Source organism: Triticum aestivum, chromosome 1D (genome assembly GCF_018294505.1).
Source record: "Triticum aestivum cultivar Chinese Spring chromosome 1D, IWGSC CS RefSeq v2.1, whole genome shotgun sequence".
In the NCBI taxonomy this organism is placed as follows: domain Eukaryota; kingdom Viridiplantae; phylum Streptophyta; class Magnoliopsida; order Poales; family Poaceae; genus Triticum; species Triticum aestivum.
In genome coordinates, this window is record NC_057796.1 from 109,645,604 (window position 1) to 109,669,310 (window position 23,707).

Sequence of the window (23,707 nt, forward strand, 5' to 3'; positions counted from 1 at the left end):
TTATTCATGCTAGAATTGTATTAACCGGAAACATAATACATGTGTGAATATATAGACAAACAGAGTGTCACTAGTATGCCTCTACTTGACTAGCTCGTTAATCAAAGATGGTTATGTTTCCTAGCCATAGACATAAGTTGTCATTTGATTAACGAGATCACCTCATTAGGAGAATGACGTGATTGACTTGACCCATTCCATTAGCTTAGCACTCGATCGTTTAGTATGTTGCTATTGCTTTCTTCATGACTTATACATGTTCCTATGACTATGAGATTATGCAACTCCCGTTTACCGGAGGAACACTTTGTGTGCTACCAAACGTCACAACGTCGATGGGTGATTATAAAGGTGCTCTACAGGTGTCTCCAAAGGTACTTGTTGGGTTGGCGTATTTTGAGATTAGGATTTGTCACTCCAATTGTCGGAGAGGTATCTCTGGGCCCACTCGGTAATGCACATCACTATAAGCCTTGCAAGCATTGTGACTAATGAGTTAGTTGCGGGATGATGTGTTACGAAACGAGTAAAGAGACTTGCCGGTAACGAGATTGAACTAGGTATCGAGATACCGACGATCAAATCTCGGGCAAGTAACATACCAGTGACAAAGGGAACAACGTATGTTGTTATGCGGGCTGACCGATAAAGATCTTCGTAGAATATGTGGGAGCCAATATGGGCATCCAGGTCCCGCTATTGGTTATTGACCGGAGACGTGTCTCGGTCATGTCTACATAGTTCTCGAACCCGTAGGGTCCTCACGCTTAACGTTACGATGATAGTTTTATTGAGTTTTGATGTACCGAAGGAGTTCGGAGTCCCGGATGAGATCAGTGATATGACGAGGAGTCTCGAAATGGTCGAGACGTAAAGATCGATATATTGGACGACTATATTCGGATTTCGGAAAGGTTCCGAGTGATTCGGGTATTTTTCAGAGTACCGGTGAGTTACGGGAATTCGTATTGGGCCTTAATGGGCCATACGGGAAAGGAGAGAAAGGCCTCAAAAGGTGGCCGCACCCCTCCCCATGGTCTGGTCCGAATTGGACTAGGGAAGGGGGGCGCACCCTTCCTTCTTTCTCCTTCCCCCTTCCCTTCTCCTACTCCCACAAGGAAAGGAGGAGTCCTACTCCCGGTGGGAGTAGGACTCCCCCCTATGGCGCGTCTCTCCCCTTGGCCGGCTGCCTCCCCCTTGCTCCTTTATATACGGGGGCAGGGGGCACCCCAGAGACACAACAACTGATCCTTGAGATCTCTTAGCCGTGTGCGGTGCCCCCCTCCACCATATTACACCTTGATAATACCGTTGCGGAGCTTAGGCGAAGCCCTGCGTCGGTGGAACATCATCATCATCACCACGCCGTCGTGCTGACGAAACTCTCCCTCAACACTCGGCTGGATCGGAGTTCGAGGGACGTCATCGAGCTGAACGTGTGTAGAACTCGGAGGTGCCGTACGTTCGGTACTTGATCGGTCGGATCATGAAGACGTACGACTACATCAACCGCGTTGTGATAACGCTTCCGCTGTCGGTCTACGAGGGTACGTGGACAACACTCTCCCATCTCGTTGCTATGCATCACCATGATCTTGCGTGTGCGTAGGAAATTTTTTGAAATTACTGCGTTCCCCAACACCACCTGGGCGGCCACTCCTGAGTTTAGATCCGGACCCCCAATGCGGCTCGCATCGTGGACCAACAAGGGTCTGGACTGGGGGTCGACCGACGAAGTGACGATGCTGCAAACGCGTATCAAGCATATCATAGACAAGAACACCAGTCTCACTAACGTGATTCAGGTGATGCTGTTCCGCCGGATCCTCCCCTACCAACGCCGACCTCTCCATATGTGGGAGTTCAATCCGGCGGGGCCGCGAACCCTGCAGCGATTCTTCGGCACAACGCACGAAGAGGTCTGGAAGCTGCTCTTCAAGGCCCAGAAGACGTGGCCAGAGACGACTGACGACATCGGCCTCGACAGCGCGTATCCGGCTACCCCGGTAAGTGTTTAGTTTCTGAACATAACTTAGTTCACAGATCAAAGGGGTATGCTAAGACTTCCATCCTTTAATCAGGGCTGGACAAAGAAGGCGGAGCGGATCAAGTGTCCGGCTCCGCTGTTCGAAAACCCAGCTGATCCTCTGCTAACGAGGATGCTGGTCCCGGCACCGTACCAGGCGCTAGAGAAGAAGGCCAAGAAGAAGGGCAAGGAGGCCAAAGGTGGCCTTCGCCATAAAGGTACTTCGGGCGCCGTGTCCGAAGAGACCAAAGCTCCCTCCTCCCACGAGGGAGATGAAGACGAAGAGGAGGAGGAGGCCGAAAGCGATTCTCCCCCGAGGGGGAGGAAGAAGAAGAAGGCGGCCTCCGTAGACCCGGAGGTGGAGGCGTCCAAGAGGGGGAAGATATCCATCTCGGACGGCTCGAATTCGAATGCTGAAGCCATCCCTGAGTGGTGCCTCAGGTCGAAGCCCCTGGCCGCATCGTAAGTATCCCGGGATACTGTACATATATCCGGTCTTTATGATTGTTGTTTTAACACATTGTATTGTGTGCTTCAGTCCGGCCCGCGATCTCCCCCAACTATCATCATCTTCAGGGAACTCGCTGGAGCCGGGGATGGTGGAGAGCGAGACACCTCCGCGAGCCTCTCCGCCAACTGCCATGGATGAAACCGAAGTGTTGTCCCAAAGGGCCAAGACGGCGCTAGAGGGTAATGCCTCGGCTGCCGAGAACATGGTGGGCACAACCCCCATGGAGACTGACGATGGGGGCCCTGACCAGTCCGCCCGCAGCCGAACACCATTCCGGAGACCCATGTGGCTCCGGAATCAAGCGAGCAACCCCCTTCAAAGGAGGGGGAGCGCCCAGTCCAAGGGGACCTCCACTAATCCAGAGGCGCCGAACCCTCTGATGGACACACTGCAACGTGCTTCCGTCATGGAGGAGCACTGTACCCTGATGGGTACAGTGGTTGAGAAGGTTTGGTCCGTCAAAAGCGGGCTGAACGAAGCCTTCACCAGCCTATTAATAGGCTTTGAGGTATGCGATGTAATATTCTTAGCCGCTTATGCAAAAAATATGCCTGTGTATAGATAGTAGCCCCTAAGACTCTGTTCGGCTTTTGAGAAAAAAGGCCGAATAGAGGATCAAGTAATATTCGCAGGAGATAACGTACTTGTCTATTTTGATAAACAGGCTTCACTGTTAGGGGCGACCTCCCAGGCCGCCAAAGTATCCGAACTCAAGCGGAAGCTGGAGCTGGCCGATGAGGATCTCGTCCGCATTAACAAGCGGTTTGATGAGGCGCAAGGTATGTTTTGAAAAATTGTTTACACACCTAAAGTAATATGCTAATGCGGAGTCTAATCTCCTGTGTTGCCCTGATCATTATTGCAGGTAGTGCGGCCGAGATTGAGACCCTGAAGAGCGTCCTTGCCCAAGCCAAAGAGCAGGCACGGGTGAGCCAAGAGGCCGCTGACAAAGCGGTCGCGGATTTAAAGGCCGAGCAGGTCGCCCGCCGCCGATACAAGGAGCGGGTGACCGAAGTGGAGCAGGAGCTCAAAGATGCTGCCAGCAAGTGCGAGGCCTTGGAGGAGAAGAATAAGGCCCAAGCGGTCGATCTCACCAAGGCCCTTCAGGAGGCCAAGGAGGCGCGGACCGAGTCCGGGCGGCTCGCGAGGAGATCAAGCAGGCCAAACAGATAGCAGCTTGGTAAGCCCTTTCTTTTACAGAGTATATTTGGCGGCCGGAGATATGCCTTGCTTAATCGACTATGGAGTTCTCCAGACGCCTTTCCAGATCTTCCGAGGAGTGCAGCCGACGCCGCACAATTCTTCCGGGCCCATGAGGGGAACACCACGGAGAAACTCTTCTGGTCATAGTACCTGGCGCCAGAGCGTCCGGCGCTGCTGAACAACCAGATGATGCAGCTGGCGGAGCTGCATAGGATGTCTGGTTTGGCCATGAAGGACATCATAGTCCGGCTGTGGCCAGCCGGACCCATTCCTAGCAGCTACTTTGGCCTGGTCAAGCGGCTCGGTGACGCCCTGCCCCGAGTTGAAGCTGTGAAGTGCTCGGCGTGCATAGAGGGTGCACGGATGGCCTTTGCCCGTGTCAAGATGCACTGGGCGAAGATGAAGGCCGCCGTCATGGCAGTCGAGGGCCCACCCGAAGGCAAGGACCACCGCAAGCCGGAGCGATATTTTGAAGACGTCCTAGAGGGTGCCCGTTTAATAGAGGGTCAATGCTCGAAGGATATCATGTTTGAGTAAATGTATCCGAACTGCCCAGACATTGTGTTATGAACTAAGGTTTTGTAATATATTTGTGCCTTTACCTGAAATTATTTTCCTCCTGTGCGGTTGTTTTTATTTCTGAAAGTTTACCAGTCGTCGGCTTCAGCCCCCACGTACAGGGGTGTTCGGAATAGCACATGACCACACTTGACCCAACGTCTTGGTCCGTAAAGGAGGTGTCTGTGCAGCGAACCAGGCAATCAGACTATGCAGCTTTATCACTCTCACTTGGCCATAGGAGTTTGACAATGGGACTATGAGCTAGCCCCTGGTGCATGTGCGGCTATCCGAACTTGGATGCCTTAGGCGCGTGACTGGGTGGAGGTCAGTCCTTCGTACAATACGGAAAAAATCACAAGAGATTTAGTAAGTCACCGAACCGCTGACCAGCTCTCACTGCATCATGATAGTCAGTTTTCGGCTTTCTCTACTGAGGTGTTTGACCGGACGAACCAGAAACACAATCGCAATAGTTCTCCCTTTACTACCTTAGCCTAACAAGCAGAACGTAAGGTGGTAACCACAGGAGCCGGGCAACACAACTATTGACCAAAGACATGATTCGGAGCCCATGCATATAATGCAGTATTCGGGACGCCGAAGTATACTATAAAGGTGTTCGGACTTTTTTTTGAAAAATATGTGGCCGGATAGAGCCCCTGGCAATTTAAATCATGCCGAGGTGTATATGCCAACCTGACGTGAAGAGGGAATATAGATTATGGAATAAGCCAATACCGAATAGGGTTGGACAAAACTGTTTCCATTATAGTCTGATTGATAAGTCAAAACGTGCTCTTACAAAGAATGCCATAAGCATCAAGGCTATTTTACATGCCAAGAATTTGTGAACAAGGGAAAGCTGTATACAGGTCCTAAAAAAGAAAAGGTGGTCTTGAAGATCCTTTGGACACCCTGCCGCACGTGTGCACTGCTTTTCACCTTGGTGTAGGATCCTTTGAGAGGATCAACCATCGTGTTATAGAAGGGGCCTGGGAAAGGGCCCTTTTACCACCAAAAAGTGATTTAGGCTTTAAAGAACCTAAAATAAGAGAGAGAAGAGATAAAAGGAGAAGAGAAAAAAGAAGAAGATCAAGGTCCGAATAGGGTCGAGCCGTATTGTGGACCTTGTCCTTAGTGTGCCTCCGTCCTTGCCCAATGTATTTTCAGTGAGTAGTTATGCATGCGCGGTACGTATGCCGCGATTAGATGGGGGGTTTTGACGGAGGCCGAATTGCTAGTCCAGCTCTGGATGAACCGAGCTGTCGTTCTATAGTGTGGACCGGACTCGTTTGACATTGTCCGGGGGCTTAATGGCCGATGAAGTGTGCGGCTTGATAAGACCCCTCTGTACCTCGGCTGCGAGGGCCGCGGTGTGTTCCTCGGTACCGAGGGAGTGCTCCATGTTTCCATTAACTGTGATGACGCCGCGGGGTCCAGGCATTTTGAGCTTTAAGTAAGCATAATGTGGGACCGCATTGAAGCGAGTGAAGGCGGTTCATCCGAGCAATGCATGATAACCACTGCGGAAGGGGACGATGTCGAAGACCAAGTATTCGCTTCGGAAATTATCCGGTGAGCCGAAGACTACTTCCAGCGTTATTGAACCTGTCACTACAAAAAAAAGACACATCCGTGACATTTTGGGCCGAACGAATTTTTTTCTGTCATGCTTATGACACTTCTATGACGATAATTGTGACAAAACCCGGTATCATCATAGATGTGGCGGGCTCCTACTTCTATGACAAAAATGGGCTTTTCATCCTGGCCGGGCCGGAGACGCAGCTGCATGACATTCTTTGGGCCGTCCATGACGCAAAAAACCGTGGTAGAAGCAAGGGCTAGGAAAATATCGGGGAGTTCCCGGTTACGGTGGGTGGTCGGGGGCCGAACGATGCACGTTTCTCTCATACGCGTACGGGCGTGTGTGCGAGGCGTTGCGCTCTAACTGAACCCGAGCGAGGCGTTGGGCTGTAACTGAACCTGAGCGATTGCAAGCATAGGGGGTGTGCGGCGCCTCTGTGCCGGGCTATGTCGCGACGCAGTTCATACGAGTCTTGTCTGCTGTATTCGGCCCTGCCGGGTTTGCTTTTAGTATATCCGGCGTGACGGTCGTCGTCACGCGTTGGGGCGCGCCCCCGTGATCCGTAAATCGATCTTGCATGTCCTGCTTTGTTTTTGAATACGTCTCGCAGGTCCTGCGTGTTACCCCGGGCCTTGGTATTTTTGTTTAACTGGCGACGGGGTGCGGGCTGGACTTCGGCCTGATATGCCGCTTTGTCTCAGCCACGAGGTGGCCGGTCAGCCGTATCATACGCTGGAAGCGTAGGCTTTAATGCTTCCTCCTTGAGTTGGGGTAGCAACTTGCGCTTTGGGTAACTTTTGGTTGGGCGCTCGAGTTCGTATTCCTCGGCCGCCAGGACCTCAGTCCATCTATCCACTAGCAGATCTTGGTCAGCTTGAAGCTGTTGTTGCTTTTTCTTCAGGCTTTTTGCTGTGGCTATAAGCCGGCGCTTGAAGCGCTCCTGTTCGACGGGATCCTCATGCACGATAGATTCTTCGTTGCCGAGGCTCACCTCGTCTTTGGAGAGAGGCATGTAATTGTCATCCTCTGATTCTCCTTCTGCTGCCTGTTCCTTAGGGCTAGCTTGCCCATCCTCCCTCTCGAAGCCTGGTTGGAGGGGATTGTCTTCGTCTTCGGCACTATCTGCAGCGTTATTGTCTCTTGTGCCGGTATCGCTGCTTTTGCTATGGCGGGGCTTAGAGCGGCGCCGATGACGCCGGTGCATAGATTGCTTCTCGAGGGGATTATCTTCCGTTGCCTTATTGCCATCGCTTTCTTTGGGGGTGTCCACCATGTATATATATCATATGATGAGGTGGCAGTCCAGCACCCTATGGGCGGTGGTTCCTGTTCTTCTCCTGCGGCATCGTCCATACCATCGATGTCTTCGGAGCCAAAATCAAGCATGTCGGTTAAGTCGTCGACAGTGGCTATTAAGTGGGTGGTGGGTGGGGAACGAATTTCTTCGTCATCCGCTTCCCACTCGAGCCGGACATAGTTCGGCCAAGAGCCTCCTGACAAGGAGAGAGACCTTAATGAATTTAGCACGTCGCCCAGGGGCGAGTGCTGAAAGATATCCGTGGAGGAAAACTCCATGATCGGCGCCCAATCAGATTCGATAGGAACGGATGCAGGCGGTTCGGAGCCCGTGGCCGGGGATGAGTCCAAGGGTTCGGCAACACGGGTCTCGTAGGAGGTGAAGTCAGTATTCGGCTCTATCACCGCTGAGTGTGCGGCCTCCGTGGCGGGGTCCATCCACCCGTCCTCGGACTGCGCGATCTGCTCCGGATTAAGGGCCAGAGTAGCCACAGGTGTGATCTCCCGAACACCGTCCGATGGCAGAGCTAAGTCATGCTCGTCGTGACTGTGCGGCGCACCTGACATGGGCTCGAATCTGTCAAAGATCAAGTCTCCGCGGATGTCGGCGGTATAGTTTAAGTTTCCAAACCTGACCTGACGGCCAGGGGCGTAGCTCTCGATCTGCTCTAGATGGCCAAGCGAGTTGGCCCGCAGTACGAAGCCACCGAATACGAAGATCTGTCCGGGGAGAAAAACCCCACCCTGGATCGCATCGTTGCCGATGATCGAAGGAGCCATCAAGCCTTTATCGCGACGACACAGTGGAACTCTCAATGAAAACACCAATGTCGGTGTCAAAACCGGCGGATCTCGGGTAGGGGGTCCCGAACTGTGCGTCTAAGGCGGATGGTAACAGGAGGCGGGGGACACAATGTTTACCCAGGTTCGGGCCCTCTCGATGGAGGTAATACCCTACTTCCTGCTTGATTGATCTTGATGATATGAGTATTACAAGAGTTGATCTACCACGAGATCGTAGAGGCTAAACCCTAGAAGCTAGCCTATGATTATGATTGTTGTCGTCCTACGGACTAAACCCTCCGGTTTATATAGACATCGGAGGGGGCTAGGGTTACACAGAGTCGGTTACAAGGGAGGAGATCTACATATCCGAATTGCCAAGCTTGCCTTCCACGCAAAGCAGAGTCCCACCCGGACACGGGACGGAGTCTTCAATCTTGTATCTTCACAGTCCAACAGTCCGACCAAAGCATATAGTCCGACTGTCCGAGGACACCCTAATCCAGGACTCCCTCAATGGGGCCACCCAGGACTAGCCCGGTGGGGAGTGAGTCGGAGTGGCCAAGAGAGTGTCATGGCAATGGAGGGGTTTCGTCGGAATGCCGTTGGTCCACCCGAATGGGAGTGTGAGGCCATGGGTTCCGTGGTGTGGGTACAGTGCGCTACCTCTGCAGAGTGTATTAATTTATCGATAGCCGAGGCCACGGTTACGGACACGCCCGAAAGTAGGTCACACCATGGGTCAATGTGTAATAAATCTTGCACACTAAGTCATGAACTTTGCATTGTTGATGATGGAGGAAAGGCCATCTTGATGTTTGAGACCAAGTGTTGGTCGTGGTGGTGATCGCCGGAAAGATCACGAGGTAACCCAAGTTAAGACCACGAGGTTGGTACGTTTGTTATCCAAGAGAGATCATCGTTGGTAAGCCAGTCCGAGGGACTTTTCTCACAAGAGCATGATCACAACATTTTGGATATATTGTTGCATTATTAATAATTGGTTAATTATCATGATATTGTTTGCCATTATGTTTATGCTTGCTGTGACTTGCAAGTACATTCAATGTACTGACCTGGCGTGTCATGCCAGATTTCAGGAAAATCTCGTTGGAAAGGAGCGCTGTCCGAGTCTAGATCGTGTCCACATCGGTGTCCCTGTGCTATGGAGTTCCACTACGACGTTGTTCCGCTGCCGCGTAGTTGTTATGATCGAGGCCCCTTTATGTTCACTAAATAATGTACATATTGTTCAACCACACCGTGTGTGCCGCTTGGCCTCGCCACCTGTTGTAATATAAACTATGATCCGCTAGCATCAATAAAGTGGTTGTTTTCTGTACCAAGATGTTGTGTGTTGCCAGAAGACATGGTCTCTGGGCTGGCAATGCAGGGTAAACTGGTTGCTCCGAGCTGGGGTGCCACAACACTTGGTATCAAAGCCGCGCTGACTATAGGCCACGCTAGACTACGACGTGTTAACTGGACGTTAGATATGAGTTTAAGTTGAGTGCCGGTAGCATTTGTAGCTGGTTGTTGCATTGCATGCACTCGTTTTATTTTTTTGTGCTAACCTGCTAATGGTTGTGAGTGTAGATGGCTCCAGTACCGTATCCGTGCCAGTTGCAGCTGATGCCGTACACGTCGCCGCATCTGCTTCGTAACGTGTGGCGTCGGCTGTACCCCCTCGGTGACGACCCAGGCTATCGTGTGTACCGGGAGCGTCTAGCAGACTCGGTGTATGAGTATCACGTAGTGGTTACTCTGCGCACCAGTTCCGATTCCAGCACTTACACTCGTACTTCTCTGAGCGGTTTCGCTTCTACCGCTTCTCAGGCTATCCAGTTTGCTGCATTCGAGGTCCTTGTCGAGCTTCATTACAACGAGGTCCGGATGCAGAACCACCAAGGTTTCTACTACTATCCCTCCCTGCACGACAATGGTCGTGTCCGTTTCCCTATCATTGATCCGGAGTCTGATAGTGTTGCTAGCCACCTTTCCTGTTATATCATTGCTAGCTATCTTATGATCCACGAGCTGGCTCGAGAGCTGACTCATGCTCGTACTGCTTTAGCCTCTACTAGATCTGTCACTGCTCCAGCATCTACGAGATTTACTCCTTATATTCCATCTAGTTCTAGTTCCCCTATTTCACCGGTTACTCCTCCGAGTAGCTCGGGCACCTCGACCGTGAATCCTCTCAGTGCCCCTGCTGAGTGGGTTTCACTTCTCACTACTCCTGTAGCCCCGATGCTTCATCCTGCACCTGCCCCGGAGGGAGAGCCCTCGAAGCAGCGTCGTCGTGTTACCTTTAACCCGGAGGTTTCAGTTAACCTCGTCAGTTCAGGATCCGAGTCCGCTTCAGGAGAGGACCCCGCAGCACCAGCAGAGCAGTAGAGCTTCTGAGTATTTGTAGTCGTCAGGATGGTGTACGGATGTAGTCGTACGAGTCATGATGTTTCATTTCCTGTATGAGAGTATTTGAACCTGGCATGTTGTTTATCTTTCATGTATGAGTCTATGTATAATTATGTTGGACCTCTATTTTATTCACCGTATTTTCTTCGTTATTTCGGTTTTCTCTCGGGCTTTGTTGCTGGCTTTTCCCCAATTTATTTTCTTTGGATGTTTCTCATCTCGGTTGCGTTGTCTTGGGAAAAATCCACAATAGGATGCCGCGGGGAGGCAACAGTAGCAACGCTCATGAGGATGCTCCTGTTCGTCGTTCCGCACGACAGGCAGGACACTCTCCCGAGCCATACATACCACCACCGCCTCCACCGCCAAATCCGCCCTCCACCGAGCAAATTCTGCGTATGTTTGAGGAAAGGAGGAATAATGATCTGATTGAAATATCAAGAAGTGTGCAAGCTGTGGTTGGACATAATGGAAATCAGAACGGTCATCAATCCTAGCTGTCAGATTTTCAGAGGAACAAGCCTCCCAGTTTCAGTCAGGTTATTGATCCCTTGGATGTAGACGATTGGTTGCGAACCATTGAGAGGAAGCTTGAGATTGCTCGTACTGAAGAAGATGATAAAGTTCCATTTGCAACTCATTATCTTGAAGGCGCTGCTGCCATATGGTGGGAAAATGCAAAAGCCATGTGGCCTGCTGATGAGGAGATCACCTGGTCAAAATTGAAGGATCAGTTCCGGAAATATCATATCCCTACTAGAATTATGAAGGTTAAGCAACGTGAATTTCTCGCGCTCCTCCAAGGAAATCAGTCTGTGGGTGAATATTTGCAAAAATTCAATCATCTGGCCCATTACTCCCTTTATGACGTGGCCACCGAAGAAAGAAAGATTGACAGATTTCTTGGGGGATTAAACCCGCAACTCCGGTGTGCCCTCATATGTTTGATTTCCCAGATTCCCAAACTCTGGTGAACAAAGCTTTCATTGCTGAAAGGGAGCACAAGCTCGTATCGGACAATAGGCCTGCTAATAACGATCACAAGCACAAGTTTGAGCCAAGGAAGGAAGGGCAACCAGTGCAAAAGGCTCGTACCTGGCAGCAGACTCAGGTGGAATACAAGCCCAATTTGCAACAGAATGTTAACAAGACCACCACCCAAGTCAAGAATGTCGTGACCAACCCAGTGCACGAGGAGCGCCAGCGCAACAATTCTTGCTTCAGTTGTGGGCAAACCGGACATTATGCCAGACAGTGTCCCAAGAACGGCAAGGCAAGTGCACTAATCAGGCCACAAGTCAACTTTATGGAGTCATGCCGAACCAGCAAAACATCACCGGGCACGTTCATCACCTCTCCGCAGATGAAGCCCAAGAGAACCCCGAAGTCGTCATTGGTATGTTTTCTGTTAATAACATACGTGATGTAATTTTATTTGACTCTGGGGCTTCCCACTCCTTTATTTCTCAGAGTTTTTTTGCCCAAAACAAATTTCCTTGTTCGCTTTTTGGCAAGAATATGCTGGTACAAACCCCGGGATCCTTAATCAAGAGCAATCTGGTCTGCCGTAATCTGGAAATCAATATCAACGGAGTCCGTTTTCCAACCACCTTGATAATCATTGAGTCTGTAAAGTTGGATGTTATCTTGGGTATGAATTGGTTGACTCAATATCAAGTATGCATAAATTGCGCGACCCGAGAAGTCAGTTTGACCAGTCAGAAGGGGCAAACTACCAAATTCTATGCTCGCAGAAGCATACCCAAGAAAGAAATGGTCTTCACCGCTGTGGCTGGTGAGTTGGAATTAATTCCTGTGGTCAATGAGTGTCCTGATATATTTCCAGAAGAACTGCCAGGCATGCCACCGGATCGAGAGCTTGAGTTTGCAATAGATCTTGTGCCTGGAACCGCACAGTTATACAAGAAGTATTACCGAGTGCCCTCATCAGAATTAGTGGAGCTAAAGAAACAACTTGATGAAATGCTCCAGAAAGGATATATCCGTCCCAGCTCTTCACCATGGGGATCACCTGCTATCTTCGTGGACAAGAAGGATGGCAGCCACTGCATGTGTGTGGATTACCGTCAGCTAAATGATGTCACCATCAAAAACAAATATCCACTGCCAAGGATTGATGACTTGTTTGATCAGCTCAGTGGGGCCAAGGTATTCTCCAAGATTGATCTAAGGACAGGATATCATCAGCTCAAGATTAAAAGGAAGATATTCCTAAGACCGCATTCACCACTCGATACGGTCTTTATGAATATACAGTTATGTCCTTTGGTCTCACCAATGCCCCTGCCTTCTTCATGCATATGATGAACAAAGTATTCATGGACTTCCTCGATAAGTTCAATGTAGTCTTCATCGATGACATAATTATATACTCAAAAAGTGAAGAAGATCACAAAGAACACCTCCGAGCAGTGCTACAACGACTCCGCGACCATCAGCTATACGCCAAATTCATTAAATGCGAGTTTTGGCTCAAGCAAGTTGGATTTCTTGGACATGTGCTATCCGTCGAAGGTATAGCCGTGGACCGAGCAAAGTTAAGGATGTGCTCGATTGGTTACCACCCACAACCGTATCACAGATCCGGAGTTTTCTTGGATTAGCCGGATATTACCGTCGCTTCATTGAAAGGTTTTCCAAGATTGCTAAACCCATGACGGAGCTGGTAAAAAAGGATAAGAAGTTTGAATAGACTGTGGACTGTGAGAAAAGTTTCAATGAGCTTAAGATACGGCTGACGACCGCACCTGTGTTGACTCTTCCAGATATCTACCGCAGTTTTGATGTGTACTGTAACGCCTCCAGACAAGGACTTGGATGCATACTTATGCAAAGACGACAAGGTAGTAGCATATGCATCACGACAGCTACGACCCCACGAGGGGAATTACCCTACTCATGATCTAGAATTGGCCGCGGTGGTTCATGCTCTAAAAATTTGGAGACACTACCTCATCGGGAAGAGGTGCCAAATTTTTACCGATCACAAAAGTCTCAAGTATATATTTACTCAGCCAAATTTGAATCTCTGTCAAAGAAGATGGCTTGAGTTAGTCAAGGATTATGATCTTGGAATAAATTACCACCCGGGTAAGGCCAACGTGGTTGCCGATGCACTCAGTCGAAAGCCTGTCAGCCTAAATGTCATATTGAAATCCTTGCCTCCTGAACTTCAAGAGGAAATTGCTCAGCTCAACCTGGTCATAGTTGATGCTGGCCTTGATAATATTTTGGAAGTTGCCCCCACACTTGAGGAAGAGATACACAAGGCCCAACCAGCTGACACCGTCCTGCAAAAACGTGCCAAGGGTATGGTAGCAGGACAGACTCCAGATTTCCCAAAGGACCAATTCGGTACCCTCCGATTCCGTGGGAGGATTTGTGTACCCAGTCAGACAGACTTAAAGAAGAAAATCCTGTCGGAAGCACACGAATCTTCATATTCTATTCACCCTGGAGGTACGAAAATGTATGAAGACCTTCGACAAATATTCTGGTGGGATGGAATGAAGAAAGACATTGCCTATTTTGTGGCCTGTTGCGACATATGCAACAAGGTGAAGGCAGAGCATCAGAAGCCAGCCGGACTTCTCCAACCGCTGCCAGTTTCACAATGGAAATGGGATGATGTCTGCATGGATTTCATCATAGGGCTACCTAAGACTCAGCAAGGCAATGATGCAATCTGTGTCATAGTGGACACCTTAACAAAGGTAGCTCACTTTATCCCGATCAGAACCACATATCGAGCAGATCAACTTGCACAACTGTATGTTTCCAGAATAGTCAGTCTACATGGAGTACCCGAACCATCACTTCTGACCGAGGTTCGCTCTTTACCTCCACTTTCTGGTCACGTGTCCATCAAGCCTTGGGGACAGTGCTAAAATATAGTACTGCTTATCATCCTCAGACTGATGGACAGACAGAGTGGGTAAATCAAATACTTGAAGATATGATACAAGCCTGTGCTTTGGCCCGAGGACCTAAATGGGAAGACTGCCTACCATATGTCGAGTTCTCTTATAACAACAGCTTCCAGACCAGTCTAAAGATGTCACTGTATGAGGCTTTGTATGGCCATAAGTGCCGCACTCCGTTAAATTGGTCTCAAACTGGAGATAGTCGTATCTTCGGAACGGATCTCATGATGGAAGCCGAGAAGCAAGTCAAGGAAATCAGAGACAGATTGCAATTGGCCAAATCTCGACAAAAGAGTTATTATGATGCAAAGCACCGACAGATCAGTTTTGAACCCGGAGAACACGTATACCTCCGAGTCACTCCTATGAAAGGAGTCAAGAGATTCCAGACTCGTGGAAAGTTGGCACACAGATTTATTGGTCCATTTCCAGTTATGTCCCGGGTGGGTACTGTTGCATATCAGTTGGAACTACCCCCTGAATTGTCGGAAGTACACAATGTGTTTCACGTTTCACAGTTGAGGCGATGCATATCGCCGCCTGAGAAAAATACTGCTATGACTGAAATAGAGTTGGCAAAGGATTTAACGTATGAAGAGAGGCCGGTTAGAATTTTGGATCAGATGGAAAGAGTCACTCGTAGTAAAGCAAGGAAGTTCTACAAAGTTCAGTGGGAGCATCACACAGAGTCAGAATCGACTTGGGAACGAGAAGAATTTCTAAAGGCACATTATCCAGAATGGTTTTCCCAAGCAACCGAATCTCGAGGACGAGATTCATTCTAAGTGGGGGAGGTTTGTAACAGCCTGGTTTTTGCCCTCTGCTCTTTGCCTCATTTTCAGTTGGTTTGATTTTGAAATTTGGAGTTTTGAATCTTTTCATATGGACTTAAACACTTGGGTACCCCTTGGATTTCACCCAAGTGCCTCATTTCCCTCTCTAACTATCATTTCCTCTCTGTTTCAACTCAAAATAATATTTTGAATATTTTTCTTAAATGAAAAATATTCATTTCCCTCTCTTAAAACCTAGCTAACTCAATGTGCTCCAAAGCAACCCCAATTTTTCTTGCCCACAAAAATCTGAGTAAATTCACAAATATTCTTTGAACCCTAGGGCACCTTCCTGAGCAAAAATATTTCATCACTTTTTGGAATATTTTTGCTACAGAAAATATTTTCTGTTCTGGGCAGAAATGGTAGTTTCTACATCAACTACCATTTTACTTGCTCCATTGTGGCTGATTTTTCTTGTGCATCATCACCTTAGTAGATGATTGCTAACCTCCAAAGCCCAGCTCCCAACTCCTAGTAGTTTGACCATAGTAAGCTCTCAAAGTTACTGTCCAGAAACTTACTAGGCAGTTGAAATCTATTCTACTGCGCATGCGATCAAACCCAAGTGTGGTAAACTCTAAAACTACCACGAACAACATGCTAGACATGAAGTTTGGGCTTAGGTCGGCCTGAGGTCAGACTTCACGCGGTGACCACGCGTGTCCATGATGCCAACCTGCATGTCGTCGCGCTCTGAGTGCCGCCGAGCGCTCTGTTGCGCGCGTGCTCGCTTCCCCGACTGCCTAAGCTTGCCAAACTTCGCCATAATCTTCGTCCAAACCCTCTTAACTCCCTCTTGGCGCTCGCAGACGCCGGAGCTCACCGCAGCGAGCACAGGCGCGGTCCGGCCAACACAACAGTGCGTTGCACACTGTGCTCGTCGCCACCCTCTCGTTCCTATGCTCGTCCCCGCTCGCCCACAGTTCCCGCGTGAGCTACGTCACCTTCTCCCTCACCCATTAACGCCGTTCATCGTCGGGTGCCGTGTCCAGGTGTCCACCGGCGGAGCCCGATCCCGCCTCGACGCTCGGCTATAAATAGAGCCCTCCCCAGCCTCCTCGAGCATCATCGACTGCTCCCACACACTCCACGATCTTGTAGAAAGCCGTAGCCCGGCCGGGCAGGCCGCGGGCCGCTGTCCCTGAGCTCGAGCTCGCCGGTGATCCCCTCGGGTCGTCTCCGCAGCTCCAGCCCCTCCCCGGCTCGGGCCTCCCTTCCAGGGCCTCCACCGTGCCTCGATGGAGCCGTTCCGCCCAGTTGGAGCCCCTGGTGTCGCCTCTGGTCGCCGTCGTCTTCATCTCCGGCGACCTCTGCTCTCTGTCTCCGCTAGAGAGGCTGTTTTCGACGCCGTCCGACCACCCCTAGCTACTCTACGGGTACGGGCAGGTGCGCCTCCGTCTCCTCTTTCGATCCATCCCTCTCGTTCTGGCCAAGAAGCTCTCCTCGCCGGCATGTGCTCCGGCGAAGCCGCGCCGTCCTCTGTTTCCTTCTCCCCTCCCTCTCACCTGACTAGCGGGGCCCGCTAGTCAGTCACTCAGTACGCGCGCGAAGCGGTACGAGTGGTGGCGCCCGCAAGGCTTTACGCCTTCGACGTCACCTCCCTCAGTTCTGTTTTTATTTAAATTTAAATTTCATTTTTCCAGAGAGCTTCAAACAGCCAAAACTCTTTAACCATAAGTCCAAATGAGTTGATTCTTTTTGCATTGTGTTCTTTGTGAAGAAATCTAGCAGCTCACCAAAAATGAGATTTTTCTCTGATGTCTAGATTTTCTGGTGAATTTCAGAAGGGTTCTTGATATTTTCTTTTTGTGTTTATAAATATTTTCAGAAAGTGAAGCTTGTCTTGAGGATCACCAGGAGGCTTGTGAACCTCATCTACACTAAGGTAAGCCACAACAACATTTTCATGGTGCCATTACAATATTTGTGATTTTTTTAACTTGAATGAATGATTTAATCCATGCATTTAAATCACTATCATATTATTTATATTCTGTTGGTTGCTTGTTTAAGTTAATATGCTTGGTTTACAGAAAGTTTGAAGCTAACTAAGTTGGTAAAGTAACTAGAAGTAACTTTTGTTATGAAGAAATAATATGGTTATGGATATAAGTAATTATTTGGAGTTAGTTTCTTGAATGAGAAAAATGATAAATTTTCTAAGAAAAGATTCTGTTTAAAGTGATGATTAATCATAACCAGAGAAGTGTTATGAGTTGTGATGCTTATGCTTAGTGTGGTTATAGTTGACCCAACTATTTCCGATGATATATGATGCATATATTTGTGTTGCACTTGCATGGCATGTTATGACACCGGTTATTTTTCACGTTAAGTTGAACCTGCTAATAACTCAACTTGAATATATATCGTTGACCGGGTCATGGTGCCACTGAATCGAGTTTTTCCCAGTGCAACCACATTTGCCTTTATGAGAAGGCCTTTATTCGGTCCGTTGTCATGCCTCTAGTCGGTGCCTCCAAAACATAACCTTGTGTGCCCGTTGTTGAGATTATGGTACCTTGTCCCCGTGTGGGACGTTTATGTTTTGGCCACGACGATGTGACACCCCGATAGTTAAGCTACAGTAATTCCCTCCTAATGATGCCACGTCACCACGGTTACTGTTGTCGATCTCGCGATGGTTCAAAATCGATACAAATTTAAATTTAAAATAGAGGCAAACAATAAAAGTTTTCAAATAAAGAAACTAAACTAAAAACTAAAAACTAAAATGTTCAAAATTTAGAAAATAATCATGGATGATTGTGGTGGAGAAACCACATTTTGATAAAATGTTTAGATGCAAGAAATTAATTAAAACAGGGGCTAAACAATTACTTAAATGCTTTTAAAAAGAATAAACTATTACAAACCATTTTATTTTGAAGAGCTAAATTAATAGTGGCAAAGGCACAATTTGTAACACTAAGTTAGGTGCCACTTTTGTATTTTATTAAAACTAAAATAAATAGAAACTATAATAAATCGAAAAGGATAAATAAAAAGAAAACAAAGAAAAAGGAAAGAAAGAAAACCCCGGGCCTTCCCCCCTCCCCTTCGGCCGTTTGGCCCAACTGAGCATCCAACCCACCAGCCCACAGGCCCAGCCGCCCCCATCGCTCCCTTAACCCCCTGGGTGACCGGAATCCTAGCAGGTTCCCTCCCCACTCATCCCCACTACCCAGTCGCCCCCCACGATCCCTTTCTCCCCTCCCCGCGCGATCTGGATCGGGCGCACGCCCCGCCGCTGACGCAGTCGCCCCCGCCTCGCCCGGAGCCTCCGTCGGCGCTCACTGCCGCCACCTCGCCCTTTGTGAACCCGCCCAGGGCCACCTTGCTGCCGTGCCGCCGTCCCCAACGCCCCAGGACCGCCTCGCCATCGATGTTCGTCGGAACCGCGTCCTCGACCTCCCCCTCGACGGACTCCGTCAACCCTCATCGCCCGTACCCCTGCATCGGGGGTGAGCTCTCCGCCGTTCCCCCCTCTCCTGCTCGCTCAACCCCGCGCACGCCCGCTGCTGGCTGCACCTGCGCCCGCCTCCCGCGCTCCGGCCCCGCGCTCACCGCGGCCGGGTCGCGCCAGGCTCCGTCCGGTCGTGCCCGTCGCCCCCGTGCCGACCGCACCCCCCCCTCGGCCGGCCTGCCCGCGCATGCTGCGACCCCGTGCGGCCGTCGCCCTCGTGCCCGACCACCGGCGCCTGCCTCCGGCGCGCGCGCCACCCAGCGCCCGGCTCCCGGCATCCGCTATAGCTGCTACTCCCCGCCCCCTCGCTCGCTATCGCCCGCCACCTGCTGGTGGTGCTGCTGGTCGGCTACCCCGCTGCCGGCGTCGACCATGGACTCGCCGGAGCCCGGTTCGGCCACCGCGCCCCTACCCCTTCCCTGTGCACGTTCGTGCACAGGAGGGAGGTGGCCTCAGCCACTTACAGGTGGGGCCCTCCCTCTTTAAATCAGATAAAAGGATAAGAGTAGAGAAAAACGAAAATGGAAAATAAAAGGAAATAGTAAAGTGAATTAATTAATTAGTAATATAATTAGTTTAATTAATTAACCTTGCTTAATTTGACCTAATTAACTAGCTTAGGTGTTTGATCCTATTTTAATTAAATTGTGACAATGACATGTGGGTCTCACACGCACTATTCACACCATTGACTAGTCAACCGTTGACTTGGTCAACTGGGTCCCCTGGCCCCACAGGTCATAGGCTGTGGTGGCTTCTGATGTGTACACATAGCTTTTTACTACTTAAATTGAATTAAAATAATTTAGAAAATGAATTAAAACTATAGAAATTAATATAAAATAATTCGTAGCTCGGACGAAAATACTTTGTACATCAAAGTTGCTCAGAACGATGAGATGAAACCAAATACACAGTCCGTTCGTCCGCCACACATCCCTAGCATAGCGAACACGCAACTTTCCCCCTCCGGTTCATCTGCCCGAAAACGCGAAACACCGGGGATACTATCCCGGATGTTTCCCCCCTTCGTTGGTATCACATATCCCCGCGTTACGTCACCCCTAGCACAACGTATTGCCGCGTCTTGCTTTGTTTTACATTTGATTGCTCTGTTATTTATTGTGTCCCCCCTCCGTTACTTCTTTCCGGTAGGCTCCGAGACCGTTGCCGATACCCCTGTGATCGGCTACATCGACGACGACCCCTTCTTCTTGCCAGATCAACCAGGCAAGCCCCCCCCCCTTGATCACCAGATATCGCCTACTCTTCTCTATATTGCTTGCATTAGAATAGTGTAGCATGTTACTGCTTTCCGTTAATCCTATTCTGCTGCATAGCCTGTCATTGTTGCTACAATTGTTACCCTTACCTGCTATCCTACTGCTTAGTATAAGATGCTAGTGTTCCATCAGTGGCCCTACTCTCTTGTCCGTCTGCCATGCTATACTACTGGGCCGTGATCACTAGGGAGGTGATCACGGGTATATACTATATACTTTATATACATGACACATGTGGTGACTAAAGTCGGGTCAGCTCGTTGAGTACCCGCAAGTGATTCTGATGAGGGGGCTGAAAGGACAGGTGGCTCCATCCCGGTAGAGGTGGGCCTAGGTTCCTGACGGCCCCCGACTGTTACTTTGTGGCGGAGCGACAGGGCGGGTTGAGACCACCTAGGAGAGAGGTGGGCCTGGCCCTGGTCGGCGTCCGCGGATACTTAAAAATAACACGCTTAACGAGTTCTTGGTATTTGATCCGAGTATGGCCATTTGGTCTATACGCACTAACCAACTACGTGGGAAAGTTATGGGCACTCGACGTCGTGGTATCAGCCGAAGCCTTCGTGACGTCAGCGACTGAGCGGCGCGCGCCGGATTGGAACGTAAGCCTGCTCTTGTATTAAGGGGGCTAGTTCTGCTTCCGGCCGCGTACGCAACGTGCAGGTGTACAATGGGCGATGGGCCCAGACCCCTGCGCCATAGGATTTAGACCGGCGTGCTGACCTCTGTGTTGTGCCTAGGTAGGGCTGCGACGTGTTGATCTTCCGCGGCCGGGCATGACCCAGAAAAGTGTGTCCGGCCAAATGGGATCGAGCATGTTGGGTTATGTGGTGCACCCCTGCAGGGAAATTTATCTATTCGAATAGCCGTGTCCCTCGGTAAAAGGACGACCCGGAGTTGTACCTTGACCTTATGACAACTAGAATTGGATACTTAATAAAACACACCCTTCCAAGTGCTAGAGATAACCCGGTGATCGCTCTCTAACAGGGCGACGAGGAGGGGATCGCCGGGTAGGATTATGCTATACGATGCTACTTGGTGAACTTACCATCTACTCTCTCCTACATGCTGCAAGATGGAGGTGGCCAGAAGCGTAGTCTTCGACAGGATTAGCTATCCCCCTCTTATTCTGGCATTCTGCAGTTCAGTCCACCGATATTGCCCCATTTACACATATACCCATGCATATGTAGTGTAGCTCCTTGCTTGCGAGTACTTTGGATGAGTACTCACGGTTGCTTTTCTCCCTCTTTTCCCCCTTTCCTTCTACCTGGTTGTCGCAACCAGATGCTGGAGCCCAGGAGCCAGACGCCACCATCGACGACGACTCCTACTACACCGGAGGTGCCTACTGCTACGTGCAGCCCGCTGACGACGACCAGGAGTAGTTAGGAGGATCCCAGGCAGGAGGCCTGCGCCTCTTTCGATCTGTATCCCAGTTTGTGCTAGCCTTCTTAAGGCAAACTTGTTTAACTTATGTCTGTACTCAGATATTGTTGCTTCCGCTGACTCGTCTATGATCGAGCACTTGTATTCGAGCCCTCGAGGCCCCTGGCTTGTATTATGATGCTTGTATGACTTATTTATGTTTTAGAGTTGTGTTGTGATATCTTCCCGTGAGTCCCTGATCTTGATCGTACACGTTTGCGTTCATGATTAGTGTACGGTCAAATCGGGGGTGTCACAAGTTGGTATCAGAGCCAACTGCCTGTAGGAATCCCCCTTCCACACTCCTTGGCCGAAGTCGAGTCTAGACATTGCAAAAACTTTACTAACATGGCTGTGTGGCTTACGGGCCCACGTCGCCATTGGGTGGTACTAGGATCTTTTACTCCTCGACCTTTACTCTGGGACTCTGATCTCTCTCCTATTCGGGTTAAATGAATTTTGCTAAATCTAACATTAGGATCTCGTTATCACTTTCACCCAGAGAGCCCCTTATTACTGATGATCGTTTGCTGCACGTGAAGACCTTGAAGACACTCTCCACTGTTAACCCGAGAACTTGTGTTCATCGCTTTTGCAATTCCCTTCCATCGATAAACTCCTATGGATAACCACGTATACTCGCCATACATACAATGTTTCCCAGTTGATCTTGGTATTACAAGATACCCAAAATTCTCTCTGTTGTTCCGAGAATCCTTTGAGCTTACTGCCTTGCTATTCTTTGTCACCTGAATACCCCTACGGATAATTCTCGCACTTACCGAGTATCCGCTCATTCCCAGTTGATTCAAGTATTTCAGAAAAGTGTTCAAAATACCATTCGATCTTCCAAAAATCCTCAGGAGCCTTTTTGCTCTTGAAATTCTTGCTTACTTGCATTATGATTAATCTTAAGTCTCGTAATCTTATTGGCATCTCTTGTCATTATCATTTTGAGTCCGTTGATTCAATTTGTTGCGAATGCTCGCAATCCTCAATCAGATCCTAGAATTCATCCTTCCGGCTCAGACGTCATTTGAAACGTGAGCTGGTTCTCGCCAATCAAATTGTCGTCGATTGTGCCCCTATGTCTATTGAACTTATCCATCCTTAATCAGAGCGTCTATTTCTGATCCTTCTCATAATTCCTTTGCAATTGAGCTCTAAGTTACTTAGTTGTTTCTATAATCCAAGGTCTTTGCATTGATTCTTCCTCTGGTTGTGTGCCGATACTCACATCAGATCCTTTATGGACCATCAGAACCTTGTTGGATTTTATCCGACAACGTCCTTCATATTCAATCACTTTGGAAGTTCTTTCCCTGATACATAATGCCTTTGGTAAATCCTATTCCTTGATTTGGCCAACCATGCTCTGCTTTCGAGCTGGTGATATTTACTATTGAAGCTTGTGGTATATGTTTCCATGATGCCCCGATGGGTTGAACCTATGCCTTCCATAATATGTGTGAACTCGAAAGTTTTCATAGTCATACTCTTCTGGTATTTTGCCAGATAAAGTTTTCAACACTGCAACTTCATCAAACGCGAGAAGTGAATGAAAGGTTATGCATTGAAGAAGTGGGAGTCGACCTTGAACTTTGTGTTCATGCCCATGGATACGATGTAGATCTTATCATGGAAGCTTCTCACAAAATAGTTACCCCCTTGTTATAAGTGCTTGTATCTGTGGTTTGATCATTTACAAATGTGGTTCTGACCATATTGTTCCCCTTTGAATCAATTTCTCAGACAAGTTAAAACACTTGTCTTCTGCAGAGCAATACCCCAGTCCAACCTCTACTTTGATCTGTCGTCGAGTATTACCCCTTGGTATCTCGAGATTATCACGGAACTGCGTAACTTCTTATGAGCTCTTCATCAAGTACTACATTCTCACTGATTCCATTTTTTCACGGGCTCTGAGTTATTAAACACTCAAAGACATTGATAATTGAACCGAGTCCGCACTACGGTTCAACAACTCTTAGTAATCCTCTTTACATACGAGTTTGTACCCGATCACGTCATTCCTAGCCTATTTGGCTATATCATTATCGTGCTAAATTTTAACTGTGCTACATGGTCCTTCTTCCCGGAGCACAATTTTTGACGATGAGATAAGCTTACATCAATCTTCCTCATCATATCATTTCGCTTTGGACAACAAGCTTTGTTTGGAGTCTGTGTCGTACCCTTGGTTCCATTAACCTGTCGCTTCATCATTCATTTGACTTGATGTCATCGCCGATCGATTACATCTTCATGAAATCTCTCGACACATGTGTCGTGATCATCATCAGCATTCTGAGCTCTTCCAGGATATCAATTTAATTCATGATGAGAAATACCATCCTTGCC